The sequence below is a fragment of the Ahaetulla prasina genome, chromosome 1 (genome assembly GCF_028640845.1).
Source record: "Ahaetulla prasina isolate Xishuangbanna chromosome 1, ASM2864084v1, whole genome shotgun sequence".
NCBI lineage: Eukaryota > Metazoa > Chordata > Lepidosauria > Squamata > Colubridae > Ahaetulla > Ahaetulla prasina.
This window is the reverse complement of record NC_080539.1, coordinates 273,859,722-273,875,530: the sequence shown is the minus strand read 5'-3', so window position 1 is coordinate 273,875,530 and position 15,809 is coordinate 273,859,722. Positions and strand designations below refer to the sequence as shown.

The 15,809-nt window shown below is 39.3% G+C and overlaps 1 protein-coding gene across 5 annotated transcripts in view; it reads left to right on the top strand.

Moving 5' to 3' along the window:
* The window catches only part of GALNT18 (polypeptide N-acetylgalactosaminyltransferase 18), a 397,689-nt gene that overhangs the window by 128,515 nt on the left and 253,365 nt on the right, over window positions 1-15,809 (top strand). The gene's annotated exons all lie outside the window — the stretch shown is intronic.

Below are 15,809 nucleotides of genomic sequence, written 5' to 3'. Positions count from 1 at the left end.
CAAAATTTGGATGCTGGACCACTGGTTCATATTTATGATGAATGCAGTGTTCCTAGGATCATGTGATCATTTTTTTGTGAACTATTGACAAGCAAAGTCAATGGGGAAACCAGAATCACTTAACAACAAAACAATATGTGATTTATTGGCTTGAGTGGAAGAACTGAAATTGGCATTGTGCTTGTGATCTAGATCAGCCCTCTCCAACCTACTGTGCTTGATATGTTGATCCTCCTCTTCCATGGTCTCCAGCCAATATATGTCTTATCCAAGATCTCAAGCACTGCTGCCCATTGGCTAAATGATCTAAATATCTGGCCATAGGTTTAGGACAGTGGTAAAATTCAATTTTTTTTACTACCGGTTCTGTGGGCGTGGTTTGGTGGGCATGGTGTGGCTTGGTGGACATGGTGTGGTTTGGTGGTTGTGGCTTGGTGGGCGTGGCTTGGTGGGCGTGGCAGAGAAAGGATACTGCAAAATCTCCATTCCCACCCCACTCCAGGGGAAGGATGCTGCAAAATCTCCATTCCCATCCCACTCTGGGGCCAGCCAGAGGTGGTATTTGCTGGTTCTCCAAACTTGTCAGAACCTTCTGGATTTCACCACTGGTTTAGCCACCCCAGCAGCTGCTTATACACAATTTAATTTCATTCATAATTTTATTCATCACACATGCTGTGTGTTTTTAAAATGATTCACTGCTCTGATGTTTTATATTTTGATACACATTTTATATGCCAGTGTTGGTGAACCTTTTCAGCACCGAGTGGGAATGGGAGCCATGCGCACAGGGAGAGCACCGGAAACTGGAAGAGCAGCTCCCCAGCACGGATGCGAGGGAGCACCAGAAACTGGAAGAGTAGCTCCCCTATGTGCACACATGAGAGCGCCAGAAACCAGAGGAACATTTCCCCGGCACTCATGTATGCGCCGGGAAGCTGACCTTCCAGTTTCTGGCATGCGCATGTGCACCAATCAGCTGCTCTTCTGGTTTCTGATGCTCCGGCACATGCAAAGACCAGCCAGAACCCAGGAGAGCAATAGGTGACAGCTGGTATGCCCAGAGGTTCAGATGGGCTATGGGTTCTTAAATCTAGAGTTATCAGCAAGCAGAAATGGATCCATAGTGTGGTGTCAGTTGGCCAGAGTTGGGAAAACACTTCTGTTGTTAAGGGTTAATTCTTTCTATAATCTTTGGTCCTATAGAACAGCTGTCCCAACCCCCAGGCTATGGCCCACTATTGGTCTGTGGCCTATTCGGAACTAGATCTCACGAGCAGCACACTGCTGCACATGTGCATACACACAGCTCAACTTACGCAAGATGAGCTGCACACGCATGTATGCCGGCTCACCGCTTGCACAAGTCAAGCTGCACACACATGCACATGCATGCACCGATCTGCCACTTGTGCTACCTGGTTCCCCTCTCACCTACCACCCCTCCCCCCAAGCTGGGCTACCAAGCCGCAAAAGTTGGGGACCGCTGCTCTAGAATCCTGACAACTGGGGAGCCTGCAGTTCTCTTGGTGTTCCTATTCTATAAGTATGATAATAGTAGCTATGCTGATATATGGAGAATACAAGTTTCCCCAAAAGAAGTTTGTTTATATATGTACATCAAATGTATGTGCATGTTTTCATAGGTACATGTGTGCATGGAGAATACAAGTTTCCCCAATCCTAAAATAAAAGTGTGTTTATATATGTATGTGCAAATGTGTGTGTGTGTGTGTGTGTTTTCGTGTGTGTGAGTGGGTGAGTGGTTTGCAGCTGGATTTCATTTAATTACTGTTGTTAAGCAATGTCTCAAGATAGCGTCCAGTCTCCCATTTACAGAAATGCTCCAAGATTACCTTTAACCTGTACTTTTATCACATTCACTGCAGTATGAATAAATTATATCAAATTCAGTAGGATTTACTTCTAAATAGATGTACATAGACTTACATCAACTCCATGTATTGGCTATCACCTACATAATCCTCTAGAAAAACATGAGCTCCCAAGGATCCATAAAGCATTAGTAGTGTAGGAGTTAATATGTGCATATCAATGTATGCCTTCCATAGTAATTCATAATGTGTTTTAATCTACCATGCATCTTAGTTCTGTGGTAAAAGTAGCAGCATAATTAGTTTGATAACCAATTATTACTGGCAAGCTAATTATCAGCATAAAGGAACTAAAGAGAGGCATCTGCAGCCATCCAAGATTACATCAAAATGACATATGCAGTGAGATCATGACACATTCTCTACCATAAAGTACTTGCGTCCCATCTTCTGACATAAATTATAGTTTTGGTGTTATGACACTATGACACATCCCTACCTTCCATATTATGATGCCTGTGGCTGGTGCACTGATCTTATATTTTTTGCATTTATATATCTAGAATAAATTTACTATATAAATATCAAGTCATTAATTCGGAACAGTCATTGATTCAACTGAAGGTTGCAAATAACGTAATAGGTAGTTCTATAGTTAGTCTGGGATCCTGCAGACCAGATGGGCTCCCAAGAAGACTTTTGAGCCAAAGACAAGTAGGCATTTCAAGCAGAAAAGCTTCCACATCTTAAATGCAGGAAACAAAAACAGACACCTGAATGAATCAGATGCATTTTTGGGATGTGCACTTAATGATGAGACTAGAAAGCAAGCTTATCGCTGGTCCGGGATCCTCACTAAAGATTCTCAATCTTTAATTGGATCAAATACTCAGCTGTCTGCAACTTGCACTTTGTAAAATACTTGTACTGAAAATGAGATGCAGCACAGGGCAAAGTTGCTGAAGGATTGACTGGTTGCTTCATCACCTAGTGTTTTTATTCTGCATGCTGGGTAACTGTTGGCACCTGGAAGGAAAAAATAAAGAAGAAATGCCAGTGAGGAAGTAATGAATGTATCGGCACAGTGGTTGCTGGGTAACAGCGGGTAGTCTGGGCAATATGGAGAATCATTGGGGAAGGAGAACTAGAAAGCACTTTGCCCAAGGTCCTTCAGACCTGGCAATCCCTCTGAAGATATACATTTTTCTGTCAAATATTTAACAAGCTTCATCTTGCATTATATCTTTGGTGTACAGAAGTCTTGGAAAGGAAACAGGGCATGAGATGGGGAGAAGAATTAGAATGCAGAAGAAAAGCTATTGTGTTCATTAGTTTAATACACATAAATATAAATTCTACTTTAAGGGCTATTAACTTGGTGGTTACATTACTCTTCCCCTTTTAATTTCCCTTTGATAATTTGCATTCTTATTATCTCATGTAAAAATGAGGCAGCAAAGAAACTTCGTAGCACCTTTCATCATGCGGAGAGACTCACCGGTAAAATAAACTTTAGTTATTCCGGAAGCATTCAAATGCTGGTCACATGAGACATAACATCCCTTCAGATACTGAGAGAATAATGCAGTCGAATATATTTTTTGGTTGCAAAATGCACAACGATGCAGCTTCCCTTCCAGGGCGAATCTGGCAGCATCTGATACTTGACTTCTGGAATCATCAAAATCCCATTCAAATCTGCTGAAACGCTCCTGCAGCTTTTAATGGATCTTGGATTCAGCTCTTGGCAGTTGGACTGCAATTCATAACTTATCCTGCTGCCTCTTGGTTTAATAACGGTTTGCTCCAAGCCTGAGACAGCCATGTCATCTGGATAAACAATGTCAGTTGTGTTCATCTTCTCCCATTCACTAGCAGCATTTTGTGCTGAGTGCCCGTCCTGAGAACATATGTTGATTTACTATTGACATGCATGGCAGAGATAGACTGTAATACAAAGAGAGCTGACTATATACCCTGAGTAAGCACCAGCTTGGTAAATTCTCCATAAAGATTTAATGAGGTTCATCCAAAGTAGTGCCTGTTCTCCAACAGGGCAGGGCGGAAATAGGCTTCATGCTATTTCTGTGCTTGAATTCCTCCAAATTACTTTAAATGATGACTTGCCATCTTGACTTGCAGTTGGCACATAAAAAGTCAACTTTATTAGGGGCTTATTATATCAGTCGTTGTCAAATCTCTCCGTTTTTGGTAATTTCTCCCCTATCAGTTTGCCTCTATAGAAGTAGAAGCGGTCTAGAGCTGCTGTTGTGACCCAGGCCCAAGTAGGTAGTAGTAGACGCAATAAGTTCAAAAACAAACAGACTTTATTAGAACAGCTGAGAATTAACTCATTCTCAATGTAGTCCAAACTAAATCAAAGCAAATTCTTCCTAACACAATTCTTCAGTCTTATCACCAACCTTGGTCTAATTAGGCAAACTGCCAAAGGATTTTCTTGGCAAAAGTTCAAAAGCAGAAGACGCTGACAAGAAATAAATGCAGCAAGACAAGGAGCACGTTTATCAACGTTGTTTTCCGACAAAGAGCCCAAACGCCGTTGCTGGTCTTTTAAGCCTTATGGGAGGGGCCAATCATTTCTTGGCCCTACTCCCGAGTCGTCCTCTTTGCTTTAGCTGCTCTTGCCTTCTGGCAGCTCTTCTCATGCGTGCATTAGGAACAGGCTCCTCCTGTTCCTCTGCCTCACTACTGTCAGTCTCTGGAGGCTCTGGAGTCTGCCCATCACTCCCAGATGGCCCTGGCCCCACCTCTGCCTCCGATGCAGAGCCCTCATCTGGGTCTTCCGCAGCCTCCAGGACTGGCCCGTGTTCTTCCTCAGCCTCATTGCTGTCCGAATCCGTTGCCAGCTCTGCAGGCTGTTGGCGGACCACAACAGCTACCTTCTGTTTTCCTCAGCAATGGCCATTAACCTTGAAGGTAATATATAGGTTTCCAGGAACATATAGAAAAAAGTCCTGTGATGTATAAATAAAGTACATTTTGTAATTTTATACTATTTTTTGAATGTTCTGTGGCTATTTTTTTTTTTTTGTTTGTTTACATTTATACCCCGCCCTTCTCCGAAGACTCAGGGCGGCTTACAATGTATAGGGCAATAGTCTCATTCTATTTGTATATATTTACAAAGTCAACTTATTGCCCCCCCAACAATCTGGGTCCTCATTTTACCTACCTTATAAAGGATGGAAGGCTGAGTCAACCTTGGGCCGGGCTCGAACCTGCAGTAATTGCAGGCTTTGTGTTCTTAATAACAGGCCTTACCAGGCAGAGCTAAATCGGCTAGAGGATGTGAGCTTTGTCCTTTTACTTATTGATATTAGACTATTTCTAGGTGAACATTTCCCAGAAAGGCTTGCTAGATACTACAGTTTGCCTTATGAATACACATAGATAATATTGCATAAATGAGAGTTTTGAGGGTCATCTAATCCAACCCCTTCACAGGCAGGGAATGGAGAATAGAAAACCTGCCCCAAGATTGTTGACAAGGAGAGCTCTTTGTATTATGTTACTCACATTATCAAGAATCTTTTTATTGTGAATTGAAATCTAACCTTATTGGGTTTCTTTCAGTGTTCAAGCTTACATAGGAAGAATGTTCATCCTTCCACTTTTGCCTTTTAAAAGTGGCCTTTCAGATAAAGATCTGGGAGCATGTAAGACATGTCATGGATTCATTTGGGAGGGATTTAGACTTTTGACCCCACTGCTCTTCACTCCAAAACAAACTCAATCCACACCATTTATTCTCTCCCAGCAAAAGCTGCAAAAAATCCAAATGTGCAAATCTAAAGAAGCAGCGATGGCATTAGTTGCATACAGACCACAGTAGCAACTTTTTAAAAAAGAAGCTGTCATTACATGCCAGTTTTAAAAGACATTGCAAGTCAAAGAGCAAATATTAACCCTAAAACAGAAAGAACTATGAGAACTGATCATCATCAGACGATCAACCATCAGAACTAATGAAGCTTCTTGGATGAGAAGCAAAACATTTTTCTTCTTCCCCATTAAGGAAAAACAAACAAACAGTCCAGTTGCCTTTTGAAGGAAAAAGCACTTTTGAGAAAACTATGACCTCTGGGTGACTGAGAATCTCCGCAGACATAAAGGTCCCAGGCTATTTTTGATTAGAGCTACACAAGTTAGTGAAAGATACAGACATGAGGTTTGTTAAAATACAACAAGTATATACAATTATATACTTGTTAAAAAAAAGTTAAACAATCTGTAAAAAGAAAGTCTCTTAAAGAAACTGTATGGATTTGAATATTGCCTGACTAATGCAGACAAGGCAATGGCCTGAAATGTTACTGAATCACATATCCCCTAGGAAGGCACTGAAAAAAACCACTTCTGAAAAACCTTGCCAAGAAAACTGCTGGGCCTTGTCCAGGAAGTCTCAGAGAATCTGACGTGATTGAGTGGAATAAAAACAACACCACACTGCATCCTCTAGATTTCTCATAGCTTTTCTCAACCTCATCATTTTTAAGACACGTGGACTTCTAGAATTCCCCCGTCAGCATGAAACACTGTAATAGTGTAAAGCAGGGGTGTCAAACACAAGGCCCGCTGGCCAGGTCCAACCCACGATGTGGTCGGATCTGGCGCATGGGGTCATCCTGGAAATGTAAGGGGCTGGCCCACATCGCTTTGGCATCTACCCAATGCAAAGAGGAAACATCGGGCCAGCGTGGTTTCGACCGGGTCTACCCAGTGCAAAGAGGAAACATCAGGCCAGCAGTTTGGGGAATGGCATCAAGCTGGCCATGCCCACCCAGTTGGCCATTCCCACCCAGTCGGCCATGCCCAGTGAGTGACGTCAAGCTAGCCACACCCACTCAGTTGGCCACACCCATCCAGTCAGCCACACCCGCACGGCCCCCGAGGTCAACCACAGCTCTGATGCGGCCCTCAATGAAATTGAGTTTGATACCCCAGACTGTTCCAGTCTGTTCATTCTTCTGGCAGTTGAATCTAGGATCTAGGTTCACTAAAATAGTACCACTTTCTCTGCTTTTGGATAACAGCCCTTTGGATATTTCAGGATAACTATCCTCTATAGGTAGCTCTCAACTTATAACAGTTCGTTTAGTGACTGTTTGAAGTTACAGTGGCACTGAAAAAAAGTAACTTATGACCATTTTTCACACTTACGACTGTTGCAGCATCCCCATGGTCACATGATCAAAATTCAGATACTTGGCTACTGACCAATATTTACGACAGTTGCAGTGCCCCAGGGTCATGTGATCCCTTTTGTGACCTTCTGACCTGCAAAGTCAATGGGGAAGCCACAGTCACTTAACAACCATGTTATTAACAACTGTAGTGATTCACTTAACGACTGTGGCAAGAAACATCATAAAAGGGAGTAAACTCACTAGTCTCACCCAGCATGTCTCACCCAGCAACAGAAATTTTGGGCTCCATTGTGGACACAAGTTGAGGGCTACCTGTATATGCTTCCCATATGAAAATGCTACATAGATAATCATAGCAACAAAACTAATTTTCAGAGTCATCAGCAATCTCTTTGTGTATGATTTCCCTCTGTGTCTAGACAGAATCCTGCCCAAAATCCCTAGGTTTTTGGATAAGGTACAGGATATGGTGGACTATGTAAGCACTAAGTAATTATGATTAATCTACATTTAGTTTTCTTGATGATTAGACTCAAATCCAGTTGAACGTTTAGAAGAGGACTTGGCAAGATAGACAAAATCTGTCTGTGGAATGGAATATTGCATTCACTGCTTTGTGGTCTTACTTTCTTCCTGGAGCGGTCCACTTCTTAGTCTGTTACAACAATTATTGAAGTGGTTCACAGCAAACTAAGTTCTTTGTAAGGTTTTAGAATTTGGTGTTCTGTTTTCATATGCTGCTCCACAGTATTTGGGACATGGATTAAAAATAACGATAGAATATGCACCTGGACATGTAAGCTTGTGGACCTTGAAGTTTTGAAGGATACAGCATTTGCAAGTGAATGCAAATTAATTTGAGTGATGGATTGTTTCTTATGTAAGAGAAGGATTTACCTTACTTTTTAAAAAAATTGCTTTGGCTAATTACCCATAACAGCTCACATGAGGTGTTTTTTTTTTCCTTCATACAAATAACCAATTTGAATTGTTTTACCACTGGTTGTACCAAAGCATTGTAAAGGCTTTTTCTACATCATTGTAATATGAATTAAACAGAAGAAACTGATTAAAAGTTCCTTCTTAGTAGCAATTATTCTTTAGGTAATTATTTTAACTAACTGCTTAGATGATAGGTACAAGCAGAACATAATCCTCCCTTTTAAAGTGGTTAGAATTATTTTACAAGGAAACTGTTTAACACTGGATGGCTGGTTGATTCAGTAGATAAATAAATCTGGACCCATTCTGAGTCTGCAAATAGTGTGGTTTGTTTCAAGAAAAGTCCAGTGTGTGTGTGTGTGTGAAGGAAAACTTAGTCACAGATATTCTCCATCAGTAATTCATAGAACATAGAATTCATATAACATAGAATTTACTTACAGTACAGCTTGTAACTTTAATTATACCATCTGCTTTGAGTATACAATAGTTTCTTATAGCCTATGACTTTAGGATTATTTTCCCAGGACAACCAAAGTTTGATATATTGAGTAACCTGTAGTTCATAAATAGCAAAAGCACAAAAAATGCAGCACATATTTCATAAACAGACTTTTGTTTCCATTTGCTAGTGTTTTAGTACTGTGAATAGCTACATATTGTAATTAACAAATTAACTCACCTATTCCTCCTCCTTTTCTTTTTTTTTAGATTAAAAGATCTAACTCAGCATTTTAAAATACAGCAAATCAAATTCTGGGTGCAACTGAAGTGGCACAATTGAAGCATAATAACTTTCGCCTTCATTGTACCACCTTAAGAGCTGCAGATCTTCACAATCATTTTGTGTTGTTGTTTATTTGTTTATCACAAGTGTGTTAGAAAGCAACTTAGGCCAGCTCTTAAGTATTATCAACAAGAGGTAGTACTTTACAATTTTGTAAAACAAATATATGACATTGCCCATTCTCTTTAACTCTAAATCAAGTCATTAGGAGTGCCCTTTCTCTGTCTTCTGGCCAAGATCAAAACTCTTCGCAGAGAATACGTGCTTGTTAACCAGTGGTGGGTTTCAAATTTTTTTACTACTGTTTCTGTGGGTGTGGCTTGGTGGGCGTGGCATGGCTTGGTGGGCATGACAGGGAAAGGATACTGCAAAATCTCCATTTCCTCCCCACTCCAGGGGAAGGATATTGTAACATCTCCATTCCCTCCCCACTCCAGGGGAAGGTTTTTTTTAAATTTTATTTTGTCACAACAGTATACACAAACATTGTCATAAATAAAACAACATATCATGAAGAATATATATAATATATATATATATATATATATATATATATATATATATATATATATATATATATGTAAAAAAATATGCATCAGTTATATTAATTTGATATAATGAAGGGAACAATAGGACAGCAACGGTAGGCACTTTTGTGCTCTTATGCATGTATAATTATATAATATATAATTATTATATAATTATGTATTATATAATATAATATATATATAATATAATATAATATAATATAATATAATATAATATAATATAATATAATATAATATAATATAATATAATATAATATATAATTATATAATATAATATATAATTATATAATATATAATTATTATAATTATATATATAATTATAATTATAATTATGTAGTATAAGGTTACTACAAAATCCCTATTTCCTCCTGATTAGCTGGGACTTGGGAGGCAGAGAATAGATGGGGGAGGGGCCAGTCAGAATTTTTACTACCGGTTCTCCAAACTACTCAAAATTTCCGCTACCGGTTTTCCAGAACTGGTCAGAACCTGCTGAAACCCACCTCTGTTGTTAACAAAATCATTTCTATCCAGGTTACATTGTTGGCATTCATTGAAGATTTTGTTTTGTTTATAGGTAGTGAGTCACCCAGAGCTCCAGCCTCCTGGGCCTGAGGTTCATGGGAATTCACACCCAGAAAGCATGACATCAGAAATGAGGTATAGGCAGGATCCTGTATTGCTCATGTCTGTATTTCAGAATGAACTACAAAATGTAGTTCATCCTCTACTGAAAGAATATCCCATGGCAGAATAAATGTAGCATTTAGGGATGACCTTAACTTTAAAATAGCCACTTTGAGATTAATTTGATTTTTTTTTATGGAAGATAAAAGATAAAAAAGGCATTCAGGACCAAAACTGTCAAAATACTGTCAATAAATGTAGAAAGTACACCATTGGATTTTCTCTAAAATAACAGAGTGGACAATTTTTTGACCCAGGATTGGGCATACTGAACAACACTGTGCTCTCACTTAACAAATTGTTTTTGACAAGCCATTGCTCTGCAGTGAGTTTACACGAACTCTTCTGACCAAAAGGGAACTGTTTGTATAAGACAGCAGTTGTTTGAAATGTGGGACTTGAGAACAGAGAGAATTGAAAGGCGCTTATGTGTGGGTAAGCCATTTCATATGTTTAAAACCAGAGGGAGAATCTATTTGGAAAAAAAGAAGCACACCACTTAGAAACCTGACCTAGGCTCAGGCAATTTGAATAAAATTGAGGTCAAATGAAAACAGCAGACATGAGAACTATGATTATTGGTATAGATCCATTTGATTAGTATAGAAGAAGAAATTTCATGTGAATCTTTTACCATTCATGGAAAACTTATGCAGTGATGTGCCACAGGCATGTACGTTTTTTTGACGTTTATTATAAGGTTTTGAGCACCAATAGGATACGCTCTGTGTAATATGTTCCTTTCACTTACTTGCAGGTATAAATTTATTATACACTGCATCAGTCTTCAGAGCACTAGATGATCTCAAATGTCTTCTCTTAAATTTTAATAAGATAGAGGAGGGGATGTGAATATTTTCTATTCTATTTTATTTTTATTGTCTTTACACTGTAAGATAACTAATCCATGGATGGGTGGGTTCGGAAATATGCATCATTAGGTTTGACAGCAAACTCACTTCAATGCATATTTTGTTTTGAGCTAGACAGCTCTTGCCCCATTGGATCATCATTTCGGAGATGATGATGATGATGATGATTTTGTCTAAAGAGAGAAACAGAATTACCAAGGGTGGGCAAAAAAAAAAATACTAGGGATAACTTGCGACTTCCCGCTGGTTTCCCCATTGGGTTTCCTTGTTGCACAGGGCATCAGGAATGTTCCTTCTTGCTCCCTCTCTTCTCCTTCTTTCTTTCCTTTCTTCCCTGTTCCTCTCTCAATCTCTTTCCTTTCTTAGGAAAGAACAACAAGATCTGGACCATGCTGGTTATTCTACAGGTAAGAGGCTTTCATAGAAATGACACACTTCTGGGGTCCTGTAGGATAGAATTTCTTTCAGTAATGGACCGGGAGCTGGTCCACCATGGCAAATCTTACCGGATGAGCAGAAATAATTAAAAGTAGTCCTGGAGATATCCAGACTTCGACCCACACATATCACATTGATTTTTTAAACCAGCTGTAAACCGGACAAAATGTGGCATGTCCGGTTTTTATTAAAATATAAAGACTTTGCATGCACAAATCCAAGCAAAGAACTATGGATGTGGAAGCCAAACAATATTGTATGTACTGTCCATTGATCAATGCTGTAATCTGCTTTTGGCTCAGTCTTGAAAAATCCCGTTCCTTTGACAGAAACTACGTTATAGCTTGTTGCCCAGTTGACATTCTGCCATAACATAAAATTATTGGTTGCATTTCAGTTTATCTCAGTGTAGGCATTGTTTTTTAAAGTTTTGTTTTCTCTACTTAATATATCACCTGGTATATCTGTTCTGATATGCCAGATGTCAAATATTTATTAGCTAGAGCATCTGAAATTGGGTCAGAAGAAAGTTATCTTCTACTTTTGGGTAGATTAATTGCTTATCTATATACTTTGTTGGAAATAATACAGTCCTATTCCTTGCTTGTTGCTTTCTTGTTTAAAAATATCCTGTTATAGGAAGAGGAAGAACCGATGCCTTTCAGATGTGGTTGAACGATAGTTCCCAACAGTTTTACTCATTATGAGCAACAGTAAAAAAACTGCTAGAAGTTGCAATTCAGCAACCTATAAAGGGCCACAGATTCTCCAATATTTAATTTCTTTACATGATATTAAATAGCTAGACACTTACTGAATGATAAATTCAGTAAGTGTCTAGCTATTGATTAGCTAGATATTGATTATTGATATCAATGATTCTGAGAAAAACCAACAGGTTTTGCATAATACCAGATAAATGAGAGGACTGCTAAGTGTTGGAGCAAGAAAAGCCATCTTAGTCAGGTTTCAACACTGTGGAAAGTTTCCTAAATTGAAAGATCTAATTTTCTTTAAACTAATATTATTTAAATATACTATTAACATAAAAGGATATAAACATACATTTCAAAATTATTCGTTGTAATGTTTTAATTTAAAGCTATAATAATATCCATAGCAGATAACTGTTAAAGAAATAAAAAGAACTTTGGCTAAAGTTCCCACTTTTGTAGAAATTATTATTTGCTTCATGGTTTTGCATGAGCATCATAAATATTCTTTTTCATTATAGGGAATTTTATGTAGCTTTTGTAAGCCTTAAAATTCACCCATGTAAATATCTGTGGCTGTATGGCCTTGTTGAAATTGCTAGAATTAGCTACTGGTCAAACAGTGTTATAGTTACAAGGAATCCTTTGCTGTCATTGCTAGGCAACCTACAAATATTCTGAATTTTTACAAGAGTTTTGTGACTGCCAATTTTAATTAAAGTTGTTTTTCTATTTACGGAGCATTTTTTGATATCCACTACTGATGGAAGCTTCAGCAGGAGGCACCTTGCAGTTTCCATGTTGCCTTGGAGTCCTTTTCATGACAAACACGTTTGTCTGAGAGTTCCATCTGTTTGCTCCCTGTGAAATGGGTATTATGATTGAAAATTGTGAGTTTATGTTTTCAGATGTTCATTTTTTAAAAAATTATTCGTATCACATGAGAATTGACATCTGGACAAAGAAGTGGATTTTTGGTATCTTACTTACAGCTAAAAGATTTAGTGTTTAGCACAAGAAGGACAAACAACATATGGATCCAACTGTTCAGTAGTCCGCACAATTGATGTTATCAGCAATTTACAGATGTTGGTGGGTTTTTTTGGGGGGGAGGGGTTTGTAGCTTTACTAGTTTGTCTTCTGGCAAAGTAATGCTTGCTGACCAGCCACCCTCAATTGGTGATTGGCAAGTCACTTTCCACTAATTTTGTAAAAGTGTCCAGATCAGTGCTCAAGAGCCCTAATATTCTAGACACCACAAAATGATTAACATTGTTCTACTACATGGTAAGTAAGGGGATGCGGTGGCTCAGTGGCTAAGACGCTGAGCTTGTCGATCAGAAAGGTTGGCAGTTCAGCAGTTCGAATCCCTAGTGCTGCATAATGGAGTGAATTCCCTTTACTTGCCCCAGCTTCTGCCAACCTAGCAGTTCAAAAGGATGTAAAAATGCCAGTAGAACAATAGGGACCACCTTGGTGGGAAGGTAACAGCGTTCTATGCACCTTTGGCATTTAGTCATGCTGGCCACATGACCATGGAATTGTCATCAGACAGCGTTGGCTCTTTGTCTCAGAAATGGAGGTGAGCACTACTCCCTAGAGTCAGGAACAACTAGCATGTATGTGTGAGGGGAACCTTTACCTTTACCTTTTACTACATGTTGTTGACTTCTTCTGGTTGAGCATCTAAAAATATGAAGCTAAACTATTTACCAGGATCACATGTCTCTAGTGGCCTGGTGCAGGAGTAAAAGTCAGAGAGGCGATTATAGTGAAAGTAGCACAAGCAGAAATCTACACTTGCAAAAATCAATTCACCCTTGAGCTGTTCTCATCTCTTAGTGACTATGGATATATTTGTGTAGCTTGCTTGGCAACAATGTGGAAGTGGGTTATCTTTGCAACTGTCTTTTCTTTTGGGATTATATTTGATTTTTCAGTCTAGCCTGCAGCCCTTGAGGAATCCTATCCATGTGCAGGCTTGTCATAACCAAACTTAGGTATCTGGAACAACTAAATTTACCTCCTGATGCAAAGTCTGACACAAGTATATTAGTTAAAATTCTTCCACCCTGATATCATGAGAAATATTACTTCTTTTGTGTTTCTTGCTCCCCATCATGCTTATGAACCAGGTCCTGCCACAAGTTGGGATACTTATACCTTGGGGTATGTGTATCATCTGATGCAGGGGTGTCAAACTCATGGCCCTCAGGCCGGATGCATCAAGCGCTGGCCATGCCCACCCATTTTGGGGGAAAAATTGCAATACGCCATGTGATGACAACATGACGCTGCGAGTTTGACAACCTGATCTAATGATTAATTAATCTGATCACCCCTGATATACTTAATCACCCCTGATCTAATGATTAATCCTCAACTGAATTTTAAAAAGTTGTGCAGTTTTCATCTAAGCCCCGGATTCATCCTCCACTTTTTTGTCTGAAAAAAATTGTCTTTTTTGTACATAGTAGGAAGCAAACGGTTAGATAATTAAAGCAAATGTAAAGTCTGTACCAGTTAAGTGGCATCAGCTACAATCCTAAAGTAAGTTCTATTAAAATTTAAATCCAAGTGTTTTCAATGCAGTGAAACCTAACACATAAACTCACATTTTTCTATGTTGGTAAAGCTGCCTTTCCAAAAAACCCAAAGTGTGATCCTGATTGCTTCCTACTATGTACGAGTGAGTTTATGTGTTAGGTTTCATTGATGGACATGTTGTAACTGTAGATGTAGAGATGAAAAGATTTATAGGAATCTATTTACTTCTGTAGGACTTTGGTCATAAAGCATCAATCCAGTTCTAAACAGAAGTAGGACCAATTAATTTTGGATTGTAGCCAATGGTGGGATTCAAATAATTTAACAACCAGTTTTCTGCCCTAATGACAGGCTGGGTCGGCATGCCATGGTGGGCGTGGCCATGGTGGGCATGGCCAGGGGGTGTGACAGTGTGGCCAGGGGCTGTGACACCCCTTTCTGCACCTCCCTGGGAGCAAAAATGGGCCATGGCGGGGCTGCCTGATGCCTTGATACTGAGGAGCAATTAAAAAAGAATAGGATCCACAGTTGTTGGGACATAGTAGTTAACTGCCCCATTTTCGGCCTAGGAGGCCTCTCTGCACTTACTTAGGAGCCAAAATGGGGTGCATGGGGACTCCTGGACGGGGAGTGGTGGGGAGGGGAGGGGCTAGTCAGCAACTACCAGTTCACCCAAACAAACCTGAACTGGCTGAATTCCACCACTGATTGTAGCTGATGCCTCTTAACCAGGGGTGAAATCCAGCAGGTTCTGATAGGTTCTAGAGAACCAGTAGAGGAAATTTTGAGCAGTTTGGAGAACCGGCAAATACCACCTCTGGCTGGCCCCAGAATGGGGTGGGAATGGAGATTTTGCAGTATCCTTCCCTTGCCACATCCACCAAGCCACATCATGCCCACCAAGCCACGCCCACAGAATCAGTAGTAAAAAATTTGAATTTCACCACTGCTCTTAACTGGTTACAGGCTTTACATTTGCTTTAATTATCTAACCGTGGGCCATATAGCAATATTAAAAGGAAAGGAAGCTAGATAAAGGAAAATGGTAAGTGTACATAACTTTCATTATCCATGCTCAAGAGGGATATTAATTCATTTCTCCTTATGTTTTCAGTTTTCTGAATAAAGCAACCAGGAATACATTTTCCAATCCTTTATTATCAACAAACAACCATCTAACTGAAGAAAATGCTTTATACTGGAAGGTTTTTTTTCCTGTTTTGCCATAATGTTGCAAACACCATTTTAATGGCATCAAAACACTCTTTTTAA